The sequence below is a fragment of the Rhinopithecus roxellana genome, chromosome 7 (assembly GCF_007565055.1).
Source record: "Rhinopithecus roxellana isolate Shanxi Qingling chromosome 7, ASM756505v1, whole genome shotgun sequence".
Taxonomy (NCBI): domain Eukaryota; kingdom Metazoa; phylum Chordata; class Mammalia; order Primates; family Cercopithecidae; genus Rhinopithecus; species Rhinopithecus roxellana.
Window position 1 is genome coordinate 105,325,695 of NC_044555.1, and position 27,390 is coordinate 105,353,084.

The 27,390-nt window shown below is 35.5% G+C and overlaps 1 protein-coding gene and 1 pseudogene across 2 annotated transcripts in view; one reads left to right on the top strand and one right to left on the bottom strand.

The window, feature by feature from the left end:
• Positions 1-27,390, top strand: part of HTR2C (5-hydroxytryptamine receptor 2C) — a 332,250-nt gene that overhangs the window by 189,437 nt on the left and 115,423 nt on the right. The window lies entirely within an intron of this gene.
• Positions 1,728-3,662, bottom strand: LOC104675080 (annotated as a pseudogene).

A 27,390-nucleotide genomic window follows, 5' to 3' on the forward strand; every position in this document is an offset into this window, starting at 1 on the left:
CATTTCATGTGTCATTTTTCCAAAAGTTAAATTTTAAAGTAATCTTGGTTAAATTCGAATACAGACTCTTAAATAATCTAAAAAATGACAATTTTTCAGATACCATGGGATCATACCTTTTATCAAGAATAACAGTTATGTTTATCAGTGCACTTTGGGATATTGAGCAGATATTTTGGAGATCATTTATGCTCAACAATATGATGCATTTATTCCAAAAATTGCAATTGCATGTTTTTTGTATTACATATTTTAGTCAGCAAATAAGACAACTGCAACCACAGAATCTATTCAGGAACTAGAATTAAACAAGTTCCTTTAGAAACTGATTAAATAGGCCGGGCGCGGTGGCTCAAGCCTGTAATCCCAGCACTTTGGGAGGCCAAGACGGGCGGATCACAAGGTCAGGAGATCGAGACCATCCTGGCTAACCCGGTGAAACCCCGTCTCTACTAAAAAATACAAAAAAAAAAAAAACTAGCCGGGCGAGGTGGCAGGTGCCTGTAGTCCCAGCTACTCGGGAGGCTAAGGCAGGAGAATGGCGTGAACCCGAAAGGTGGAGCTTGCAGTGAGCTGAGATCCGGCCACTGCACTCCAGTTTGGGCGACAGAGCGAGACTCCGTCTGGAAAAAAAAAAAAAAAAAAAAAAAAAGAAACTGATTAAATAAACCACATAATTTCCAAAATGCCTTTCACTTTGTGCACTTAGCTTTGATTTCTAAATCCCTTCTGAAACAGACATCTAAATGAAATTAAAACCTTTATTTTACCCAGAGGCTTCCCATCCCATCCCAACCTGTGTCCAAACTCCATCATCTTTAACACTTTAAGCAGTTGTTATGAACCCAGAAGCCACTAGGATAGAGATGTTCTAACAATGATCAAGGAAAACAAAAATCATTGTTAAACTATTATAACCCATGTGTCAAACCACAATCAATATCAAGACACTTATTGAGTATCTGCTGTTTGTCAGCACTGAACAAAACACAGTGGGATGTCATAATATATAGTTCCAATCCCTGCTTATGAGGGAGTTTGTAATATAATTATGTGTATGCATATGTGTGTTTGTGTGTGTGGTGGGAGGCAGAAATTTATATTAAAAACATGAACAACATGAGGTTATGTGCTAATGATGGAATGCATTGAGTAAATAATAGGTGGTTAAGAAGTTCAGAGGAGGTACATGTCTCCCTAGTCAATTGGTAAGAATAGGGCTTACAGTGGTACAATTTAAATTACTATGATAATGTAGATGGGATATTTTCCCAGCTCCCAAATTACCACATAGATGATTGTTTTCATACTTACTATATACAGTCATAATGCCAAGCCAACTTTGAAGGGAAATAGAGAAACCCAATTTTACTGTAGTTATACCTTCAGGATTGCATTTTGCTACTAATAATTTATAAAAAATACAAGTGCTTATATCTCTGTAACTTTTAGAGATATATTCTTAACACTGTGTTAAATTATATATTTTGTGCCAATTTTAAGTATTTTTATTTAAGACATTGCATTTTCCACTTACAATACAGTGCTTATAAAGTGCAATGTTATTTCCCTCTCCTGTGCACATGTTGCATATTCAAGTATTGAGAATTCCCAGCAACCTACTACAGCAGGTGAACTTTTAAAAACTGCCACAGAATTTGCTACAGATTTAGGTCCTTCAATGTTTTAAATGTGTGGAACAATGCTACATCTATATTTATGTTAGATTAATCAAACTCTTCAATGGTGGGCCTTGAGGAAGCACCACCAGAGGGAGGAGCTCCACCACCAGGGAATACCCCAGGCATTCCTCCTGGCATGCCTCCTGCACTCTGGTACTGCGTGGTAATGATGGGATTGCAGACTTTCTTCAACTCTTTCTGCTGATGTTCAAATTCTTCCTTCTTGGCAGCCTGACTCTTATCCAACCAGTTGATAACTTCATTACACTTGTACAGAATGTTCTGTTTGTCCTCATCATTAATCTTACCTTGAAGCTTCTCATCTTTGACAGTTGCTTTCATGCGGAATGACTAGGACTCAAGTGAATTCTTGGATGACACCTCCTATCTTCAGCTTTGTACTTCTCAGCTTACTGGATCATACATTCAATGTCTTCCTTGCTCAAAGGACCCTTGTCATTAGTGATAGTAATCTTGTTCTCTTTTCCTATACACTTGTCCATGGCAGAGACACTGAGGATGCCATTGGCATCAATGTCAAAAGTGACTTCAATCAGAGGAACACCATGGTGTGCCGAAGGTATATCTGTGAGTTCAAACTTGTCAAGCAGGTTGTCATCCTTGGTCATAGCACACTCACCTTCATAAACCTGAATCAGCACACCAGGCTGGTTGTCACAATAGATAGGCTGTCAGAAGGTCTGTGTCTGCTTGGTAGGAATGGTAGTATTGTGCTTGACGAGGATAATCATGACTCCACCAGCAGTTTCAATACCAAAGGAAAGAGAGTTGACATCCAAGAGCAGCAGATCTTGAACATTTTTTAGTTTTGTCTCCAGATAGGATGGCTGCCTGGACAGCTGCACCATAAGCAACAGCTTCATCAAGGTTGATGCTCTTATTCAGTTCTTTTCTGTTGAAGACATCTTGCAGAAGCTTCTGAATCTTTGGGATATGAGTAGAACCATCAATAAGGACAATGTCATGAATCTGTGACTTGTGTAGTTTGGCATCTCGAATGGCTTTTTCTACAGGGCCCAGGGTGCCATGGAACAGGTCAGCATTCAATTCTTCAAATCGGGCACAGGCAATGGATGTACAGAAGTCGATTCATTCATAGAGAGAATCGATCTCAATACTGGCCTGGGTGCTGGAAGAGAGAGTATGCTTAGCATGTTCACAAGCAGTACAGAGGCGTCTTATAGCTCTCTTCTTCTCACTGATGTCTTTCTTATGCTTGCGCTTGAACTCAGCAATAAAATGGCTGACAATTCAGTTGTCAAAGTCTTCTCCACCCAAGTGAGTGTCTCCAGTTGTAAGTTTGACTTCAAAGATTCCATCCTCAATAGTGAGGATTGACACATCAAAAGTGCCACCTCCCAGGTCAGAGATAAGCACGTTTCTTTCAGCTCCAACCTTTTTGTCTAAGCTGTAAGCAATATCAGCAGCAATTGGCTCATTGATAATTCTAAGTACATTGAGACCAGCAATAGTTCCAACATCTTTGGTAGCCTGATGCTGAGAGTCATTAAAGTAAGCTGACACTGTGACCACAGCATTGGTAACAGTCTTCCCAAGGTAGGCTTCTGCAATTTCCTTCATCTTTGTCAGAACCATAGAGGGCACCTCCTCTAGATAGAAGCTTTTGGTCTCTCCCTTGTATTCTACTTGGACCTTGGGCCTGCCAGCATCATTCACCATCATGAAGGACCAATGCTTCATATCAGACTAGACAACAGCATCATCAAATCTGCATCCAATCAGATGTTTGACATCAAAAACCATGTTGGTGGGGTTCATTACAGCTTGATTCTTTGTGGCATCACCGATCAATCATTCAGTGTTCGTAAAGGCGACATAACTTGGAGTGGTTCAGTTTTCCTGATCATTGGCAATTATCACTACTTTTCCATGCTGGAAAACACCCACACAAGAGTATGCAGTGTCAAGATCAATACCAACTGCAGGTCCCTTCGACATGGTTGCTGGCATGTAGGGCCAACTCTGACTACAAAGAAAGACACAGAAACCTCCAGAACTGCAAGCATGTTCAATGAGCTATATTTACTTCTTGAAGGGGAAAATAGATGTAGTTTAAAATTTCATAGCAAATACTATGGAACAAAAAAATGATGTCAAAAACATTATGATAAAAACTCATTGATATGCTGACAAACATTATTACCTCAACTATCATCTGCTGAATTAAAACATAGTACCAAAGCGTAAGTAAAATGAAAATGAATATAATGACAAATAAATGTACTAATGCCCTTACAAGGGCTCCCTGTAGTAGTTAATTATAATTAAGAAGTATTGTGATTAGGTACTAAAAAGTTGATCTGTTTCCATACTTTTTCTGAAGATTTTCCTGATTACCCTTTTCTGCGTTTATATTTCATCTGCTTCTAGTTCAGTTAGTTTTATATTTATGTTCTAAGACATGCTTTACTCTGAACAATGCATAAGGTCTTAGAGGAAAATGACCTTTGAAGGCACTTTCTGGGATAATGTGTCAACATTTCAGGCTACCAAGTATTTATTGAATGCCCACTCTGTGTTAGGCATTGCACTTGGCATTAGGAATACAGAGGTGTGTACCAGGGCCCTACCCTCCAAGAAAATGTTTCACTTTTAGAAATACATTTAAATAATTTAAAAAGTTTATATAGTGTAGAATTTCCTAACTTAGCGTGACTAGATAAAATACCTAATTTTCAACATCAGCTTTGAATAACTTGTGGAGAGTTTTCTATTGGTATTTATTTATTGAGACAGAGTTTTGCTCTGTCACCCAGGCTGGAGTGCATTGGCATGATCTTGGCTCGCTGCAACCTCCGCCTCCTGGGTTCAAGTGATTCCCCTGCTTCAGCCTCCCGAGTAGCTGGAATTGCAGGTGTGCACCACCATGACCAGCTAATTTTTGTATTTTCAGTAGAGACAAGGTTTCCCCATCTTGGCCAGGCTGGTGTCAAACTCCTGACCTCGGGTGATCCGCCTGACTCGACCTCCCAAAGTGCTGGGATCATGGGGTAAAGAGGTTTTTAAATTAGTACTGTCCAAATTCAGTGACTCTGACTAATGGTAGCTAATGGAAAGCTGAAATGTTCGGTTCCAACCAAAATCCTGAGGCAAATAGTAGTTTTGTTACATTCCTTAAGAGACAGAATGAATTCCTGTAGAAATGCATAATGCCTATATTTACATAACAGAAAATGTTTGGCAGAAAATAAAGTGCTGCTCCTACTTGTTGGTAGTGCTGTCATTGTATGAATTAGTATCTTTCTTTTTCAGAAGAAATTTTTTAAATAATGAAAGTAGAATGTGTTGGAGGTGCCATGTCACTTCATCTGTCAATAAACATAAAATACCATTAACTCAATGGTATTTTCCGAGGTGTTGCAGTGAAGTAGAATTTGAGTTTTGGTATCACATGAACATAGGTTTAAATCCCTACAATCTCACCTTTTAAATGACCTCTTACGTCTAAATAAACATTTTCTCACGCACATTAACAGGGAGATAGCATGGTATTGAGGGCTAGAGGTTAAGCTCATAAAGTATCTGGATCTTAGTAGATGTGATATTTGAATTATTAACAAAATTATTCTTAGGAATTGATTTTATTAGAACATTACTTTAAGTCCTGAATAAAAGTGATCCGGCAAATTATATTTAAGTTCATATGGTAGAAACTTCTGAGAATCTGTCCTAGTTGAGTGGTAATATAGTAGCATGAGATCAAGTAATGAGGAAAAAAAGGAGAAAATCAGCATTTTCAAAAAAAAAAAAAGGCAAAAACTGCAATATCTCATAAGTCAGTTTACAAATGGAAGTGCCTTCGAGCCCACAGTACAGTATTGGATTCGTGTGTTTGTATGCTACATATACATCTTAGTGAAGACGGAAATGATCATACACAGTTCATTTCCCATTTTTCATGTAAAAAAAAAGTTTACTTCTGCCATTATATTATAGAAACAGAGCTATCTAGATAAAGCCTCATTTGTAAGAAATAATGACTCACCTTCAGGACACAGATGGAGGGATGTGCTATTGCGCCAGGAAAATTTGCTATTCCAAGCCAGCAATAGAAAACATTAAGTTCCTGGCTTAAGTCCAGTTCCCATCTTGATTCTCTTTACTATCTTTTTGGACTCTTCGTAAACAAAAGAAATGGAGAATAAATATGTCCAGGGCCAAGTGATTAAACAGAATTAAAAGTTATGTATACATATTTTATGTCCTTAATTGTAGACTGACTAGCCTCCCCAAGATTCCATTTTAGAAGATATTTGGCAAAACATCAAATTGCCTCTTGGTGCAGTATCATTTTTTAATTGTCTTTAATTGTCTAGTCCAGAATTTAGCTCAGTACAGTAGATATCAGGATAGTGGAAGTGCAGGCAGTTAGAAGTATGTCATTTTGTGGGGAGGCTGCAGCTGATATCTTAAATATTTGACATATTCATAATATTTTTTGAATATATCTCTGAACAACCTTGTAAAGTGAATAAAACAGGCAATTTTCTCAAATTTTAGACAGGAAAACTAAATCTCGAAGTTATAGATAGTATGTGGCAGAACAGGTACTAAAAGAAGCCTTCTTTCCCCCTCACCTATAACCATTAGAACCACAGAATATGTTTTTTCTTGTGTCTTTCAGGGTGTACCTATTAACAGTACTGATGATTTGCATATAGGTTGGTGCAAAAGTCATTGCAGTTTTTGCAATTACTTTTAATGGCAAAAGCCGCATCTCTAATGCAGCTTTTTATTCTAAGTGAAAATCCTTCCAACTCAAGTAGGTTAACTCTTTCACATGGACATTAGGGCCTTGAGTACACTCAGGCTCACATTGCCACTACTCTGGAAGGCCACAGGGATATTTTCATAGTCAGATATTAGCAGCTGTCTCAAATAACAAGCCTATACTTGGATTACAAAATCTCTTCAGCTTAGACTCTTGTTATCTTTTGTTGCATGTCAACTTATTTGTAGGAGGATTGGAGACATTGGGCACAAAAAGATACTTTGTAAGTTTATGAGTGAATTCTGCTCTATGTAAGATGATAGACTAGGTTTTTGGAGGTAACACTATCAAACAAGTATATTGGAAGTATATGTATATGCCTGTGTGTGTGCATATGTATGTATGTCTGTATATACTGTCAGCCTTTTCCATCTGGAAATTCAACCAACCATAGATAAAAAATATTTTAAAAACAACAAAAGTGACAAAACAATGATAAAAATAATACATATAAAAACAATACAGTATAACAAGCATTTACATAAGATTTACATTGTATTAGGTAATATAAGTAATCTAGAGATGATTTAAAGTATATGAGAGGATGTGCACTCTTTCTCCCACTTTGGAATGCAGTGGCGTGATCATAACCCACTGCAGCCTTGATGTCCTGGGCTCAAGTAATCCTCCTGCCCCACCCAGCCTCTTGAGTAGCTGGGACCATGAGTGTTCACCACCACACCCAGTTAATTTTTAAATTTTTTGTAGAGATGGTATCTCACTATGTTGTCCAGGCTGGTCTTAAACTCCTGAGCTGAAGTGATCCTCCCACCTCAGCCTCTGAAAATGCTGAGATTACAGGTGTGAGCCACCACGTCCCAGTCAACCCAGTCTTAAAAAAAAAAAAAGTAACATACAGTGAGAAGTAACCAAATATCTGATTGGGATTGAATAGGAACAGAGAAAGAGATTGGATTAGAGACAGTATTTGGAAATAATATAGTTAGAATTTTCTGGAGATAATGAAAGACATCAAAGATTTAAGAAGACCAATGATTACCTAAGCAAAACAGATAAAAATAAATCTACACCTAGATATGTCACAGTGGAACAGCAGATAACCAAAGACAAAATTAAATCACAAAAGCAGTCTGAGAAAAATGCATATTACACAAAGGGAACTATTAAACTAATAGCTGACTTCTCAAAAAAAAAAAAATCAAAGCCAAAATAATATATTCAATATGTTAAATGAAAATAACTGCCAAGTTAAAATTCTGTATACAGTAAAAGTTTCATGCAAGCATGGGTGTAAAATAAATACATTTTCAGATGAAAACAGAGGAACTTTCTAACCAGTAATTCCTCTTTTAGGAATCTGAAAAGGAAGTATTTCAGTAAAAAAGAAAGTGAATCTAAATAGAAGGTCTGAGGAGCAAAAAAGAATGAAGGGCCAAGGAAATGATGAATGTGTGAATAATTCTAATGAAATATTGACTTATAAAACAAAATCAATAATATTTTGGGCGGGCGTGGTGGCTCACGTCTGAAGTCCCAACACTTTGGGAGGCCAAGGTGGGAGGAATGCCTTACCCCAAGAGTTTGAGACCAGCCTGGGCAACATAGGAAGACCCTGTCTCCACAAAAAAATTAAAAGATTAGCTGGGAATGGTGATGCATGCCTGTGGTCCCAACTACTTGGGAAGCTGAGGTGGGAGGATTGCTTGAGCCCATGAGATCAAGACTGTAGTGAGCTGTAATTGCACCACCACATTCCATTCTGGGTGACAGAGTGAGACCTTGTCTAAAAAAAAAAAAAAAAAAAAAAAAAAAGGTGTCAAAATAGTGTCTTAAGTGAGTAAATTTTTAAAGAAGATAAAATACAAGGCAAGAATAACATAATTCAAAGTTGAATTTAAATATTCTAAGTTCATTGTATTGCCCAAGAGAAAAGATACTGATTAGCTTCAGACTTCATGAAACCCACGCACGCACACACACACATACACACATATTAATTTAATTTATAAAATAACCAGTAAAAGAAAAGGAAAAATGTGTACAACTTTGAAAGAGAGGCAGACAGAAAAACGGAGATGTTAAAAAATGATTAATATAAAAAGGGCAAGAAAGGAAAGGAAACAAAAAATCAACAGGATAAGTAGACTGCATTAAATGAAATAGTAGCTATAAACCCAATGATATCAGTATTTACATTAAATGTAAATGGTCTAAAATTTCAGGAAAAAATCTTCAGACTGGGTTAAAATATCAAAAAAAAAATAATAAGACAAAATGAAACAAGACAAAATAAAAATGAAATCTAAATCTACACCATCTATTACAAATACATTTAAAGCATAGTATAAGAAATTTTGACATTAAAAAGACAGCAAAATATACCATATAATTATAACTGAAAGAAAGACAGTATAGCTACTGAAATAGATAAAATAGCTGAGAGAGTAAAAGAACATTACTGGAGACATAGCTGTTAACTTCATAGTTATACAAAGATCTATTCACGAGGAAGATATAGCAATTTGAAACATGTATTTATGCAATAGCATGGTTACCAAATATATAAAGTAAAAACTGACAGGAATATGAAAACAAATAGATAATTTCACTAATTGACAGAACAAGCTGGAAAAAAATCCAAGTTTATAAAATATTTGAAAAACATGACTGACAAAATTGAAATGACTATATAATATTCTCCACCCAAATGCAGAATACAAATTATTTTCATGCATACAGGGAAAATTGACAAAAGTTGACTACTTACTAGGCCATTGAGAAAGTTTTAATAAAATTAATGAAATTTAATTCATACAAACACTGTTCTCTGACCATAAACATATAAGCTAAAAATCATGTATAAAACGATAACTAGAAAATTAGCAAGTATTTGGAAATTACTAAACATTTTGAAGTAATCCATGAATCAAAAATCATATTGAAAATCAGAAAAATTTTAAAAACTGAACTATAACAAAATACTAGATATCAAAACTTGCCAGATGAATCTAAAGCAGTATTTAAAACAAAATTAACAGGCTTAAATCCATACATTATAAAAAATAAGGCTGAAAATGAATGTCCAATCCTATATAAAGCATTACAAAGAAATGAAAGCAAAATGTCATTCCCAATGTTATGAATGTGGAATAACCTTGATGTTAGTGAGAAAAAAATACAAGAGTAGTTCAGTTATCAACATAGATGCAAAAAATCCTTAAAATATTAGAAAATTGGTCTCAAAAAGAATTAGAATATTGAAGGAATCTACTTATGAAGAGAAAAATACATTATGACTATATTAGGTTTATCTTAGGAATGCAAAGTTGGTTTAACATTAGAAAATCAATTAGTATATTTACAGCTTTAACAGATTAGATTTGCAGATTGATATGGAGAGCATGGACTTTTCCATAAGTGGCTCTGGAAACACAGGGTATCAACATGGAAAAAAATCAGGCCACTCCCTCATACTATACCCCAAATAAATTAGAGTTGCATTATAAACCTAAATATAAAGTACAAAATTATGAGGATTTCAGAAAATGATATAGGAGAATATTTACATGATCTTGCAATAAATGAAGGATTTCAGAAAGCAGCAATTTAAAAAAGCAGTAAATCTGACTACATTGAAATACAGAACTTTGGTTCATCAGAAAACAACCTGCAGTGAATTTTTATGGAAATTATACTTCAATAAAAGGTGGGGAAAATCCAAAAACTGTATGACACCTGGCAGGGTCAAAAAATAAGCCACAGAGGTGGCAAACATATTTGTAATACAAAATACAAGTACCCAGAATAAGATTAGTAACCAGAGCATATAAAAAAAATTGATGAATTAATAAGAAAAGAGCAAACCATGAAATTTGAGAAAAGGACAAAAGATTTCAAGAGAAACTTCACAAAAGAAATGCAAATTGCCAATACATATTTGTAAAGATGCTCAAACTTAGTAATCGGGGAAATTAAAATTGCAATTAAATGCCAGTTAATAGTCACCAGACTGGCAAAAATTAAAAGTGTGACAATACTTATGCTGGCAGGCATATGGAGCCATAGGAACTCTCATATACTTCTGGTGGAAACGTAAATTGATACAAACTATATTAAAAAGCAATTTAGCATTACATAGCAGTAGAAAAGTGTGAACCCTATGATCCAGAAATTTCATTATTAGGTATATAGCCTACAGAAAGGGTTACACCTGAGCACCGAGATCCATATAAAAGAATTATTTGTAGCAGTATTGCTAGTAATTATCCCAAACTGAAACAACTGCATTGTAAAAACAACAACAAAAAGGATACTGAAATTGATGCCTTTAGTAATACAATCAAGTATTATGCAGGTGAAGAAGCTGAGGCGCAAAGAAGTGAAACTGTTTACCCCAAATCACAAAAATTAAGTGGCAGAGGTAGGGTTTGCCTCCAAGCAATCTAACACGAAATCTTTAGCTATTATATTATACTCTGCTGCCTCTCATGAATTTGTTGTGGGTGGAAAGAAATTAAATTAGGTTGAGGTATATGAAATTGATATTTTTGCAGTTTAGGGAGTTGAATATTAGCAATTTCATATGACTCAGTGTAATAGTTTAAAAGTTCTGAGCCCAATTGGCCTGAAATCACGTAGTCCAGTGTAACAGTCTGCTTCTCCCTAGGGGTCTCAGTTTCTAAGTTGTGTTTTATCAGTTAAAAAAAGGTGGGATTTTTGTGTTTTTTTTTTTTTGTTTTGTTTTGGGGTGTGTGTGTGTGTGTTTTTTTTTTTTTTTTCTTTTTTCCCCTAAAAGCCATCATTGCTAAAGTATTCTGGTTGATTCTTTCTCCTGGTTTTCATTTTATTAAGTGGCTGTGGCACAAAACACAGGCAACTGAAGTGAAAGCAATTACAATTTTCTACATGTGCCAAGAAATATAGTCTTTGGCATGCATTTGTACTAGTCACCCACTTTTGGGCAACAGAGAGACTTTCCAAATTCAAAGACCCAGACGAATCTTTTTCTGGACCACATTATATCCTGAATAAGAGGGAACCATCTGTCCTTGGGCCTGGTTTCCCAGAGGACTCTATACAACACAAATCCACAAATAAAATTGAAAGAGCCTTCCAAAATGTTATAGAAGCCAATCGTTGTAGTACACATTGCATCAGTTTGCATGTAATAACACATTGCATCAATTTGCATGCAGAAAAATATCTACCAGAACTGTATTTTAAGGTTTTAAGAAAGCAATAGAACACAGAGGAGTATGAAAAGCAGGTCATGAAAAATTCGGTTCCAGAAAATATTTATGATTTCACAAGTCAGAAATCTGTTGGGTATGGAAAAAATGAACTGAAAGTTTATAAATGCTTGAGAGACCTCATCTTGAATACAGGAGATTGAATTAAATAGCTTAGGAAAGGAAAAATGCAAAATAGCCTTCAGTTTTGTTCTAAATGGTTCTAATGGTTGAAAGCCAGGGTTTTCTTTTCATGTAGAAATAAAGACATCAAGGCTAAATTAGAAATCCTCAAAATATTCCCTGGAGTAATGGGGAAATTAATTTCTCAATACATTTTGAGTTTAGATGAGGGTTTGAAGAATGAGAAAATCCTGTTGAAGTTCAGGGATAAGTCCTGTATCTTTTTACCCAATAGCATTAATTAAACTAAGAGAAAACTAAGTAATTTCCTGTTCCTACCCCCGCATTTCCTCTCTTCTATCTCCGGAACAACTACAGATTTTGACTAACCATATACACTTTGGATTCTAATAACATTTTTACCCTTCATGAGTTCAGCAGTATGGATTTTTTTCTTTTTTTGATATGGAGTTTCATTCTTGTTGCCCAGGCTGGAGTGCAATGGTGCCTTCTCGGCTCACTGCAACCTCTGCTTCCCTGGTTCAGGCAATTCTCCTGCCTCAGCCTCCCAAGTAGCTGGGAATAGAGGTGCCCACCACCTGTCCAGCTAAATTTTTTGTATTTTTAGTAGAGATGGGGTTTCACCAAGTTGGCCAGGCTGGTCTCGAACTCCTGACCTCAGGTGATCCACCCACCTCAGCCTCGCAAAGTAATGGAATTGCAGGGGTGAGCCACCGCGCCTGGCCCCATGAGTATGGATTCTAATAACATTTTTACCCTTAATGAATAAAATCTTCCCAATTCAGATGAAAAGATGTATAGATACAAGCAAAGTCAGGAACTTTTTTTTTCAGGCAGGGTCTTGCTCTGTTGTCCAAGGTGGAGTGCTATGGCATAATCACGGCTCACTTCAGCCTCAGTTTCCCAGGGCTCAAGTGATCCTCCCACCTCAGCCTCCCAGGTAGCTGGGACTACAGGTATATGCCACATGCCCAGCTAATTTTTGTATTTTTTGTAGAGATGGGGTTTTGCCATGTTGCTCAGCTGGTCTCAAACTCATGGGGTCAAGCAATCTACCTGTGTCAGCCTCCCAAAGTGCTAGGAATACAGGCATGAAGCACCACGGCCATTGGGATATTTTTGGAAAATATTGTCAATATATCTCATATTCAAGTTTTCATCTTCCTACTTTAACTTATATTTGGCATGAAATGACTTTGTTAATGTCAGTCTTTTCAACGTAAACTGAAAGAACTATTAGAAAAATTACAGTTCTCAGGAAAGCTGAGACCTCCTCCTTAGTGACATTATCTCAAGAAGGAAATTATTTGCTTCACACTTTTGGCGCAGGGATAATTCTATAGGAAAGAATTTGCAACAGTTTAATTACCCTTTTGTGATAATCTAAAAAGAAGAGTACTTGAGATTTTAGCTGTGCCACAGAATGCCAAATATTTTACTGTAGGTCTTGTTTTGTTACTATGTAAGAGATTTAAGATTAATGTTTTATCATACCTTACATGTGCAATTAACAGAATATCCTCGTGCTTCTCACTGACTGCAGGCATATACCCTATAAAATATTGAGGCAGATATTTCCAGACCTTCAATTTCTCATTGGAAATTAAGCTTTTGAACATGTATACATATGTAACAAACCTGCACGTTGTGCACATGTACCCTAGAACTTAAAGTATAATAATTTAAAAAAGAAAGAAAGTGGGCCAGGCGCGGTGGCTCATGCCTGTAATCCCAGCACTTTGGGAGGCCGAGGCGGGCGGATCAAGAGGTCAGGAGATGGAGACCATCCTGGCTAACACAGTGAAACCCCGTCTCTACTAAAAAATACAAAAAAAATAAGCCGGGTCTAGGGGCGGGCGCCTGTAGTCCCAGCTACTCGGGAGGCTGAGGCGTAAGCCCGGGAGGCGGAGCTTGCAGTGAGCCGAGATCGCACCACTGCACTCCAGCTTGGGCGACAGAGCGAGACTCCGCCTCAAAAAAAAAAAAAAAAAAAAAAAAAAAAGGAAAAAAATGTCATAAATTTTTTCTCAGTTGATTCCTGCAAGGAGGCTAATCTGTTCCAGGCCTTTCTCAGAAGGAAAGAAAATAATTAACTAATTAACAGTAATTAGAAGTGATCTTAATTGTTAAGATGTTTTAAAAAATGCTAACAACCTCTAAAAATTAAAAAAAAAAAAATAAGAAGTTCTTTAGTTTAATTAGTTCCCACTTTTTAATTTGTAACTAATTTTGTGACCATAGAGGTCACAAAAGGAAATATTGCTAGCATACCCACAACTAAGGTCAATATTGATAAGAAGGATAAGAAGTTTGTGTCTTATCCAAGGACTCTCATAAACTCATGATTCCTCATCTTTACAATGGGGGTGATCACAGTATGTGCCTCACTCGATATGAGGACTAAGGCACCTTAGGTATGGGATATAAGGAATCGTGTATGAGGACAATGCACCTGTAACAGTGCCTGGCACATAGTAAGCAACATGTAAGTATTGCCTACTATTGTTGTAAAATAATATGTTTAGCATTCTAAGAATTCTGTTTTATTTCCTATCAAGTTTTTATATTTATCTGCAGGTACTTAAAGTGTCTTTTGAACAAAATGCTAAGTTAGGTTTGCACTTCTAAGTGTTTATATTTTGGTTACATTTTGCATAAAATAAATTGTTTATTCTGAGATAGACTATAAGTGATTGAATAGTTTGTGAGAGATATTACTGCATTGTTTTTGTTATTCAGTCATATTAGAACCTAAAAATATCTATATAGTACATGGAGTTAGATGTCTGTTCCCTTTTTGCAGACCTCTAGGGACAAGATCCCATCCCACTCTTCTCTTTCAGGATAATCAAAAACCTTATGGTATTCAAGAAGTTCCACAATAGTTTAAATGCGAATATCCAGTTCTGTGTCCTTCCAAATCCTTACTCCTGCTCATTTTATTGTATTTATAATGAGTTTTAAATGCAATTTCTTCCCTATTATATGCATATGTTTGAAGGAAATAAAGTTTAAAAATACCATTACAGTGAAATGTTTTACAAAATCAAAAAGATTCCTAATCCCAGCCAATTAACCACTTAGGTTAGGTAATATTGAAGTTGACCCACCTCGTTACAGCAAAAATAATTTTCTACTTTATGGGAATTCATTGTAATTGGCTGTGTGATAGATAAATAGATAGACTTTCATTCTATTTGTAAAAATTCATTTTAGAAGTTTAAAAATAAGCACTTAAACCAATGTACATGTCTATTAGAGGTGTAGGGTAGAAAATGAATACCCCTTTTCTTTCTCTCATTTAGAAAATAGCACTGATTAACTTCCAACAATATATTGAATAGATTATGACACTTGTTTCATCTGCATTTAATGAATTACATGAAGATTTAATTACAAAAAAGAGTATTTTGCCCATTTCTTCTTATTCGCAAGTTTTATTATGGAAACAATAAAACTATTCTTTATGCTCAAGAGTATTTAGTTCATCAATGGAACATTTGGATTTTTTTTAAATAAGTAAATGAGAGGTTGCAATGAGCTGAGATCACATCACTGCACTCTAGCCTGGGCGCCCGGAGGAGACCCTGTCTCCAAAAAAAAAAAAGCAGACAAATTGTTTCATATATTTTTCCAGCAGTATCAAAGAAGAGAAATTGCCAAGATCCTTTTAAATTCTGAATAAATATGGCTTTCTGACCATGTTTCTGACCATGCCAATTAATAGCACCATGAGCACGTCAACCAAATCCATAAATGGGCTTACATAATACATAATAATAATTCAATCATAGAATTGATCATAAGATTTGCAGAAAAATCAAGTAGACCAACACATTTATCATGTTCTGGTACATTGATCTGAATGTGCTTATGAATATTCAGATACAAGCATATAAATGAGTATAGGAATGCATACTTGCATAAAACATGCACACCAACACATCAAAATTGACAGAGCAGTCTATGCAAATTTTCTTAGCCCCTCTTTAATCCACATGAAATGAAAGTATTATTACTTTAAGAAGAGATAATCCTTTGCATTGGTATGAGGGAGAGAGAGGGTATGGGGTAGAAGAAAGAAGTGACTTCTTTCTCTCTTCTCAGAAAAAACTGGAAAATTTCCTCCCACTCCCAAGTTTATAACTATTCAACTTAAAACTATAAGTAGGAAAATGGAATAGCTTGAGCCAAATTTTGTTCAATATTTGCCAATTAGAGATAAGAAGTACATTCATTCATTCATTCATTCAGATACTGAGTATTTACACTAGGTGCTGGGCTTACAGTGATAAACAAAAAGCATAGTCCTTACCTTAAAGGAAATTGAAATCTTGTAGAGAATCATAGACGATAAACACACAGACACACACACACACACACACAGCTATTATCTAATGTTTTAATTAAATAATTATAAAATGGCTGAGGAATTTGGAAAATTTGAGTTTACTAGTCCATATTTCCCGTACCTAAACTTGATGTGTGATCTTTAGAAGGTCATTTTCATTCATTGTAGTCACAATTCTTAGAATGTGACCATGTGCATCAGAATTTCTTGATATTTGGATCAGTATTTTAACATGCTCCTCAGGTAATTATGAGGCACTCTAAAATTCAAAACTCACTGTACCATGTGATCTTTCTTTTAGAAAGACAATTTCTACTACTAAGCCCCGGGGTCTATCCATTATTGTTCAGACATATGATACTTTTCTTTTTTGTTTGTTTTACTTTCATTTTTATTTTTTTATTTTACTTTAAGTTCCGGATACATGTGCAGAATGTGCAAGTTTGTTACATAGGTAAATGTGTGTCATGGTAGTTTGCTGCACCTATCAACCCATCACCCAGGTATTAAGCACCACATGCATCAGCTATTTGTCCTGATGTTCTCCCTCCCCTCTCCCACACCAACAGGCCCCAGTGTATGTTGTTCCCTTCGCCATGTCCATGTGTTCTCATTTTTCAGCTCTCACTTATGAGTGAAAACATGAAGTGTTTGGTTTTCTGTTCCTGTGTTAGTTTGCTGAGGTTGATGGTTTCCAGCTTCATCCATGTCCCTGCAAAGGACATGATCTGATTCCTCTTTTGACTGCATAGTATTCCATGGTATATATGTACCACATTTTCTTTATCCAGTCAATCATTGATGGACACTTGCATTGATCTCATGTCTTTGGTATTGTGAATAGTGCTGCAATAAGCATATGTGTGCATGTATCTTTATAATAGAATGATTTATATTCCCTTGGGTATATACCCACTAGTGGAACTGCTGGGTCAAATGGTATTTCTGGTTCTAGATCCTTGAGGAATCGTCACACTATCTTCCACAGTGATTGAACTAATTACATTCCCACCAACAGTGTAAAAGCGTTCCTGTTTCTCCACAACCTCACCAGCATCTATTGCTTCTTAACTTTTTAATAATCACTATTCTGACTGGCGTGAGATGGTATCTCATTGTGGTTTTGATTTGCATTCCTCTAATGATCATTGATGTTGAACTTTTATTCATATGTTTGTTGTCTGCATAAATATCTTAAGAAGTGTCTGTTCATAGTCTTTGCCCCATTTTTGATGGGGTTGTTTGTTTTTTACTTGCTAATTTAAGTTCCTTCTAAATTCTAGATATTATACCTATGTTAGATGGGTAGATTACAGAAATTTTCTCCCATTCTGTACGTTGTCTGTTCACTCTGATGATAGGATTTGTGTGTGTGTGTGCGTGTGTGCTGTGCAGAAGCTCTTTAGTTTAATTAGATCCCGTTTTTCAATTTTTGCTGTTGTTGCAGTTGCTTTTGGTGAATTCATCACAAAATTTTTGCCCATGCCTACAGACATATAATACTTTTCTAAAGATCGTCTTGTTATTTTCATCATGATCCCATACATTAATATATTTATCTCAGCTAGTCTAGAAGACGGAGTGAGATTTTGCACCATCTTTTAAAAAATTATTTAAGAGTGAGGCTCCTTGGAGGACATTGATATGTTACTGATCTAATCTCTATACTTCTAGTTATTTGAAGCTATGCATCACTGTCTTCTTTTTATTTCTTGGACATAGAACGATTAACTTTTCATAGGTAATATTCCTAGATAAATTAACAGTCTTCAAATAGTTTTCAAATCAAATAGTCTTCAAAGAATAATCTTTTCCTTACATTTATTAGCTGTATTATCCTATTCCAACACTCCTTTATTGGGAGATATTATGAATTTTCATAGTTATCTTTCTCTTTCATTGATAGGGAGTACAGGATTGAAAGTCAGGAGATCTGGTATCTAGATCTGGCTCTATTATTGAATAATGCATAAACACAGAAAAATCAGTAGACAACACCTTAGACTTTATTTTTTATTTATTTATTCATCCATCCATCCATCCGTCCATCCATCCATCCATTAATTCAACCAATATATATTAAGCACTTACTACTTTGTATCAGACACTCTGCTAATCATTGCAGCTGGAGTGGTGAATATAAACAGACATAAAACTTATACTCATGGAAGAAGAGAGACAATAAATGAAATAAAAGAGAGTCAGTATAGAGTAAGTTAGATGTTAGTGAGTGCTATGAAGAAAAATAAAATGGTGAGAATAGCGAGAATCAGAGAGAGAGAGAGAGAGAGAGAGAGAGAGAGAGAGAGAGAGAGAGAAGCATGTACAGTGTTTTGTTAATGATGCCTATACAAGATCACTTGATCATGATCGGTGATTTTAGTATTTGGTTAGTGTTTGTGACAACTTTAAAAGTCTATGCTTTACTGTTTCCTCCCTCAATCAGAAAATAACATGAAAATAGCAAAAGCTTAAGGAAGACTCACTAATATTTCAAATCCCAAAATTATATAACCAAAATGCCTGCACCTCATTTCTAGATGTGTTCTTTGTTGCTTGTGTAAGAGGCAGGCAATAATAAACACCTATCACGCTTGTTTTTGCTAATGTATGGCAACTCTTTTAAGCAGCAGAGTACAATCTGGTAATATTCTAAGGATGTGTTCTTCAATTTACTGTTGAGTTTAGCCACAGTTCTTTGAAGTGTAAGAGGCTATCCTGACCCTACATCAAACAGACCAACTCACCACAAATCAAAGATCTGTGTTCCAGACTGGAAGGATCTTTCTCATATTTGTTGTGCTGACAGAGAGCTGTTGTCTCTCAGCTAAGAATACTGTAATCTGAGGATGGGATACTCCAATCACCTCACTGAGGATAAGTCTTTAGTTAGTTGTATCAGGTCATGCAGATGCATATTCCAAGAAAATGTGACTCTCATCTAATAACAGCATATGTTAAATTGTTAAGAAGAGTGCCCACTGTCATGGGAAATACTCCTTGGATAAATGTGAGATATCCCTAAAATAATTCATCCTGGTAAGGTTAGTTTCATTGAAATTGGCTCCAAACATGTTTATGCAGCTGCAGCTGGAAAAAGGTTGCGATGAAGTAATTCATCTTGAAAGAAGACATTCTTGTTAATGCGTAAGCCAAAGTTAGTTGACTTCCTTTTGCTTACTTTCATTATCACCTTATTTCCTGGCCATAGCTTCTTGCAACTTATGGGCCTTTAGTCAAGCAACATTTTTTAAAGAATATCCTGTTCTGGTAAGACCAATATGTTGTCACTTGAAAAATGTTTGGTAATATTTTTGTCTCTCTATATCTTGAATTTTGATGCCTGTAGAGACATTCTTTCTGCCAAGTTGTGGCTTTCTTTACTCCAATCTACCTGTATTTGTCCTGAGGTAAATTCTTGTGAATACCATTTAATATAGGGTTTTCTAATTATTAAGAGTTCAGGTTCACTGATTGTTCAACACTGTGTCTTAAATTTCTAACCTAAGCCACAGTGTATATAAACTAAATATCCATGGGCACAAAAATGCCTTCAGATTTTACTTCTTGGCCGTAAGGTAATTAAAGGATAAATTCCTTGTTGTGCAATCAGGGTTAAATAGGGTTAGTGTCTGTAAAGGAGCACATTGTTCCATAAGTGTTCTCACTTGGGAAGTTGGCAACAAGTATTTAATCAAGCTAAAGAAAAGTTTGCCAAGGCAGACAGTGGATGGCTGAAATAACCCTAGTCAGACTGGAATTAAATCTGTTCTCATAAATGGAGTACCTGGCTATAGCCAAGAACAGTATATTTGAAACATAATAATTCCTGGGATTTGAGGACTGAACTATCAGCAATTAGGGAACAGACAATGTCTGTTTGGGAAACAAGAGTCAAATTAATTTTGTACTTAACTACCTATACCAGATGTTCTGGTGTGCATGTGGTAAAAGAGAGGTCTTCGGAAATCACAAATTTTGGTAAGAACATTTGCGTCCTTCATGTGGTTTCAAACAAGTATAAATATAAATCTTGCTGTAGATTAGTAGTATTAGTATTAACATTGCCCTGTTAATATAATCTCATTGAGCCTATAAGAATGATTTGGACAGCTCTATATTCCCCAGATAATTAGGAAGACAATTACTACTTTATACTCAGAGTCTTGGAATTAGAAGAGACCTTAAAATTCAAAGTGCTCTGTTCCTTCATTTTACAGATCTGGAAACCAAGGCTCAGTGAGGTAAATTGATTGTTCTAATGACACAGAGCTAAGTATTCTGAAAGCCAGGAGTGGAGTCCATATCCAGGGTTTGTCCACTGAACAAGACAACAGTCCTTTATAATCGAGAGAACCCCTAGGCACTTAGGGCTTCTGGAGAATACCTGGCCTTGGTTGCACCAGGAAGTTATTAATCTGACAAATAAACAGTGTTTGGGGTTTTAAAGTCAGAAAATAATGTAATTATTGATTTTCCCTAGGATGTGTGTATTTTATCATGCTTTAAACATTCATGCTTTAATGTCTAAAGTGTTCAGTTGAATGTAATAATTTTTAAAATGTGGATATTAGCAGAAGGCTGCATAACTTATGGGATTCGACTGACGTTTCAGGCCAGAAGTAGATTGCCTACACAAAGAGAAATTTCAAATAGGGCTCACATTCTTTAAATTTAGTTAAGTGAAAACCCATCATGTTTTCTCTGCAATGTTAAAAATGTTATGGTGTTAGTCATCACATAAAAATACTACTTAACCATAATATGCTATTGCAGGTCACAGTAAAGACAACACATTATCTTAGCACTGAATAAAAAGCTTTCTCATTCTATACAAATCTACCTTATATGTCTAAATCCTTGACTCCTAAAGCATTAGGAAACATCTGCTGTTAATTAAGTAGCTGATTTCTGAATAAAATATTTTGATAAAGTTATTTCCATAAGGTTAAACAGCCCATAGCGCGTGCACACACACACACACACACACACGCGCGTATATATACATGTACACTTTGGTGCCCCAGGTACTAGTGACACAGAGCCATAACACATAATTCCTAACCTTGATGTTTCCAGAAAAAAGGATAAAAAACAATGCAGAGTAGTTTAGATCAAGTGACAAAGGTACAATAAGTGCCATGTGAAGTAAGAGAAGTGAGAGATGACTAAGAATTAGTCATCAGAAAGAGGCTTCATTGAGACATTATCAAACTCAAATGACATTTTCTTGAAGTTCAAAGTTGCCACTGGTGAATTTCAAGGGATGGAAAATTTTAACTTTATTTTCAATATGTTCTCTTAAGATAATATTCTGTAGAGAAACAATCTCTGCCACAACCCACTAAAATTGAATGCTGCTCAAAATTATAAAATAACAAGAAGATAAATTTCAGCATTATGAAACTTTGGCATTTGTTATCATGACTTATATCACCACTTGTGAGTTACAAAGAGTTAGCATGAGCCATAAGTCTAAGGGTCACTTGAAATCCCTCCTCTCTGGGGAAAAAAAAAAAAAAAAAAAAAAAAGAATTACTTTAATTACAAAAAAAAGTATTTTTAGGGATGTTTCAAAAATTTTAGTGCATATGCGTTCTTACCACAATGGGCAGAAAAATAAGCCTTTTTCAATATCTTAAAATATACTATAAATAATTCATTAACTAAAAAGGAATAACCAGTAGTATAGACGTGAATTCAGCAGTAGATGTATTCATTCAAGAAGTTAGTACTAGGTACTCTTACTTTGAATTACAGAATTTTCTAGGTTCTAGAAAATAAAAGTGAGTAAGTCCACATCAGTGTTTCTAAGGAATAGTATAATTATAGTTTGTCTATTTGTATACAAATCATATAATTTGGCTATTTGTATGTTTCTATATGCACATATCCCACTGTGATAATGTTTGATAAATGCTAAACTAGAGTTATACACAAACTTCTAAGAGGAATATATCAGTTCAGAAGTCTGATTCACCGATTTGTTCATTTATTCATTTAACTAATATTCATTTAGGGCCCACCATGTGTGAGGCACTGTTCTAGATATTTCCCAAAAAAGATGACTTTTGAGTAGGGTCTTAAAATGTAACTGGGTTTTTGAGAGGCAGAAAAGAGGAGATAAGGCTTGACTTTATAGACAGTGTGAATGACATAGGAATTAATGAAAATGTAAAAGTGTGATATCATCAGGGAATCTAGCCCTTTGAGTCAATGTCAGAGGAAGCTGGAAAAGGTGGGTAGATGTTAAATTATAATATGCTTTGAATTTCAACTGAAATTAAAGTAAATTTGGAGATTATTGTTTGGACCATAGAACACCATATTTTTCCTATTAAAACTTTTTGAAGCTCTAACAGAAATAATACAATTTCTATTTTAGAAAAATACATTTTGTAGGATTACTGGATTCAAGTAGAGGAAGACTGAAGGCATTTAACTTTTACCCACATCCATCTTTTGTACATTTTCTCAAGCCTTCTCAAATCATCATCCTATCTGAAGGACATTTATGCCCTGGAAGTAACTCGTGGCATCAGACTGACCTTGGCCACACTTCAGATTGATGGAGAATTTAAGCATTAGCATTTAATCCATTGGCACTTCTTTGGCTAGCCATATATATTTTTTCTTGGCTGTCCTTATTTTTCTCATATATTATGCCAAAGAGCATCTCAGACATCAGTAGCTGGTAATAAGCTGAAATGGCTCCATGTGTCACTGCAACATTTACTTAAAATAGATATTACTAGCAGAACCTTTACAGTGTGGTACTCGCCTTTGCAATAAGGATAAAGACCAACCTGGTTTAGAAATCAACTCACAGTATTGGTGATCATATAATATATACTGACTTAATCCATAGGAACAAGTTTCTATAGCAATTTATTTAGCTGTCTTCTCACAGAAGCAACTCACATTTCACAATAAGATATGACTCAATAGTCTCTCTGCGCGTGCGTGTCAGCCAATACTGCTTAGTCAGAAGGACTCAAGACAGCCTGTGAAGCAGTAGGGAATATAAGGCAGCAGTGAAAGAACTTAGAGAACCCATTAATAGGAAATGGAGAGCATTTGGCAGTCTTTATTAGGAGAGGGGAGAAACAGACCTGTACATTCACAAAGCTACCAAGGCCTAATTCAGGATTTTTTTCCTCAAATGTTATTTCTGGTGTTAATATTTTTCCTCTGACTTTTCTATGTTGTCTAAGCATACAGTATCCACCCATAAGCATTTAAAAATAGTTGTCTAGATCACATGGAAGAGGTTCCACTCAGAACTGTACATGTTCTTCCAAGGTTCATCCATCATAAGTGTATCCAAGAAAATGTAAGCACTAATTTACCTGGAATCTAAGGATAGAAAGAAATGCAACATCATTCATTAGTTGCTATAGATAGATGTGGTATCCTGATGTGGTAAAATGAACTCCAATCAGTAGTAATTTTCATGCATGACTCTGACCATTGGGGATGCATTTGCCTGCCTGTTAACATGGTGTACTTTACATAGATTTTTCTAATTTTATGAGTTAGATCTTAGAAAATAAACACTGGCCCCTTAATAGAATTTGAGCTTTTGGGGACAGTTATAACCAATCTGACAAATTCTAACCATCAAATAACTTTCTTGTCAGGAAAGCCTGGTTTGAATACACATATTATAAAGGTATTCAATTGAAAACTTTAATTGATTCAGTCTTTTAAAAATTATTTTTAATATTTGTGGGTACATGGTGATGTGTTTGTTTATGGGGTGTACATGAGATCTTTTGATACAAGCATACAATGCATAATAATCACGTCAGGGTGAATGGAGTATCCATCACTTCAAGCATTTATACTTTCTTTGTGTTATAAACAATCTAATTATAATCTTTTAGTTATTTAAACATGTATAATAAACTATTGCTGACTGTAGTCACCCTGCTGTGCTATCAAATACTAGATCTTATTTGATTCAACCTTTTAATCAAATGGTTTCATTAAATCATTTTAATTTAATTTGAATGATTTAATTTAAATATTAATTTGGTTACATTTTCAAAACCACAAAGAGACCATCTTTGATGAAAGTAGTAGTGCAATGAGATACAGGGGCAACAAAGAATTCTCCCCCACTTCAAAAAGGTCCATTTATGAAATTTCTTGCATCATTTTTTCAAGAGATCTGCCTAATAAATTAATTTAAATTGAGGCATTGCAATTTTGGAATCAGCAACAGGGATTTTGTAATAGAATTATGGGAGCCATTTAGCACTGGCTATGGTGTATTCATATGTGATTTAATTGTATGAAGTTCCAAATACAAGATCATGAACTTTCTTATCTATCTCTTTTACTTAACAGATAGGGGCCTCTGGAATCTAGCTGCAAAGTTCAATCTAATGATACTGTTAGGTATTGTGATGGGAAATCATAGATGAGAGCAGGAGCTTTTGCATTGAATTTCTGCGCCATTTCCTGGCATTCATATTAAAATTATAAACTACTTAAATCCAAAATGTAGCCATCTTAGAATGTGCCACAGAGTTTCACAACGTAACTTTTTCTCAGAAATATGGTTCAGTATTTTCAGAAAACTAAATTAATTGCTAGAAACTCCTCTGACTACCCAACCAAACACAAGCTGTTATGAAGCCCAGGATGACAATTAAGACTTCATGAAATTTTGCTCATGATGATGCCTTTAGCTTTATATTTTCTGGCCTGATTTTATTGGCATGCTATGCTTAGATTCATTTTGTCCACACAGCTGAAAAAAATATTATAATTCCTCTATTTTCATTCTTTCTTTAAGAAAAATAAATCAAGCCACTTAAATATTGCCTATTCACCTGCCTTTTCAAATATTTAAAGGAACACCTAAATTGTGCTGAGCTGTGTGTTGGGTGCTGGAGATGTAATAGTAAACAAATGCTTCTTCATTTTAAGGAGTTGTAATTGAGGAAACTGACATGGCAGCTAATCATTTTAATAGAACGTGGGATAATTGTAAAGCCAGATCTATGCCAGAGTTTTTTGTGAACATAAAAGGAAAATAACTCATGAACGAGGGGACAATTGCAAGAAAGGATTTGTGAAGGTGGTTACACCTAAGCTAGTGATATTCTGTCTCAAACTTAGATTTTTCTAGTCTCAAAGTCCACACTTATTCCAATATATTACATTATAGTAGAGGCTGTACAATGCCAAGCTAACAACTAAATGTGGCTGAACAATAAGTTCCTCAATCTAAAAATAATATGCTTCTGTTTCCTATAAAGTTGTTGAGATAACAAGAATGAAAATCATTAAGAAATAGTTCTCTCCAAGATGATGTAATGCCAAAATTGCATATGATTACTTTGTTTACGCAAAATGTTGCAATAGCCAAGAGACTTTAAAGTGATCAAAAGAAATAAAATAAAAATTAAAAACCCTTCAGCTTTAGTATATGGATTCTGGAGTAAGATACTGTTATCTACTTTTTAAGAAGGGTAAAACAGCATTTTTTTTTTTTTTTTTTTTTTTTGGAGACGGAGTCTTGCTCTGTCACCCAGGCTGGAGTACAGTGGCCAGATCTCAGCTCACTGCAAGCTCCGCCTCCCGGGTTTACGCCATTCTCCTGCCTCAGCCTCCGGAGTAGCTGGGACTACAGGCGCCCGCCACCTCGCCCGGCTAGTTTTTTGTATTTTTTTAGTAGAGACAGGGTTTCACCATGTTAGCCAGGATGGTCTCGATCTCCTGACCTCGTGATCCGCCCATCTCGGCCTCCCAAAGTGCTGGGATTACAGGCTTGAGCCACCGCGCCCGGCCAAACAGCATTTTTTTTTTTAACGTTTCAAATGAATGCTTACACCAGAAGACTGTAGAATGCTGAACAATTTTCAGTGATCTTAAGTGGTAAGTAAGCTAGTCGTTTGCCCCATAGCATCCTGTGTTAGTGTTCTGTTTAATACTTTCAGCTAGTATTTCCAGGGACTCGTCTACAGGGACATATATTTCCAGCAGAAAGCAATTCAAAAACGATTGAAGTCCTTGGTCTGGTGTCTGCTTCCTTTACATTCTTTCCCTAGGCAATACAACCACTTTCATTTTTTATGGTACCATTTGTTGATGACACCCAGATCTAAATCCATACCACAAGCTTTTTCCAGACTTTCCCTTCAGGTGTTATGAAGATTTTTTATGCCAAGAGGAAGGCTTATTTATCTTTGGTGAAAAAGCATGTCAAAGAAAAAAGAAACTGGTCATTGTCCTGGGAACGAAATATAAAAGTTGAGGGTTAGGTATGTAGCCAAATAGTTCATTTAATCTGCAGGAAAGAAGCAGAACAGAAACTAGGCTCCACCATAGGTACAAATGGATTAAATGAAACTTTTTTTCTATTATGTTTATGTGGGTCTTTCCCATGGAGTGCCATGATTGTTCTATTTTACTCTGTAGCCATTTTTTCTTGCCCTTTTTGCTTTTGTTTCTGCGTGCCTGATTCTCAAACTTTGACATATGACCAATCTGTTTCTCAAGGCATAGACATACACCTTCATTCCCTGGCTAACCTTTTTTGCTTCCTTCACCAGAACTGAGGCCCTTCTCTTGTGATAGAGTGCCAGAGTCTATCCATTATTACAACTCTGCACCTGTCTCCACCCCTTTTCTTTTGCCATTTCCTGACTTTAATTTTAATTATGAGGCAAGATTTTATTTCTTTTTAATTTTAAATTTTTGTGGGTACATTGTATATATATTTATGGTACGTAAGATATTTTGATATAGACATACAATGTCTAATAATCACATCAAGATAAATGGGGTATCCATCATCTTAATTATGTATCCTTTCTTTTTTTTTTTAATGGTTTTATCTATCATTGTTATGCAATAGTTATAGCTTAAAATTAACACTGAGTCAGTATTTCTTTTTTTTTTTTTTTACATTATGTATCCTTTCTTTGTGTTACAAACAATCCAATTACATTCTTAGTTATTTTTTATTTATTCATTTATTTTTTTGAGATGGAATCTCACTCTGTCACCAGGCTGGAGTGCAGTGGTGCAATCTTGGCTCACTGCAACCTCCGCCTCCTGGGTTCATGCGATTCTCCTGCCTCAGCCTCCCCAGTAGCTGGGACTACAGGTGCGTGCCACCACACCCAGATAATTTTTGTATTTTTACTAGAGACGGAGTTTCACCATGTTGGCCAGGATGGTCTCAATCTCTTGACC